Below are 359 nucleotides of genomic sequence, written 5' to 3'. Positions count from 1 at the left end.
TCTGCTGCCATCAGGCCCTGGGTGCGAGTTCTCTGTGTTGGGATCCCTCCAGAACTTCTAGGCCACAGGCTGTCTGCATAACATTCCACTATGAACATTCCACTATGTTCTCAGCTCCCAAACCTCGGCTGGATCCTCAGCTCAGCCCCACAGGGAGCAGCTGAGCATAGGTTCAGGAGCCTGACTTTGAAGTCAGCTTCCCAGGTTTTGGCTGTATGGCTAGATCCTCCTGATACCTCAGTTTTCTCATCCATAAAATGGGGATAATATGGTACAGAATTCACTGGATTATTGGGAGGATAAAGTGGCCTATTTTTGTTCAAGCAATTAGAACAGTGCTTGAGACGTAATGCATGAGG

This window comes from Camelus ferus, chromosome 15 (assembly GCF_009834535.1).
Source record: "Camelus ferus isolate YT-003-E chromosome 15, BCGSAC_Cfer_1.0, whole genome shotgun sequence".
NCBI lineage: Eukaryota > Metazoa > Chordata > Mammalia > Artiodactyla > Camelidae > Camelus > Camelus ferus.
The sequence above is the reverse complement of the archived record's forward strand: the minus strand, read 5'-3'. Positions refer to the sequence as shown.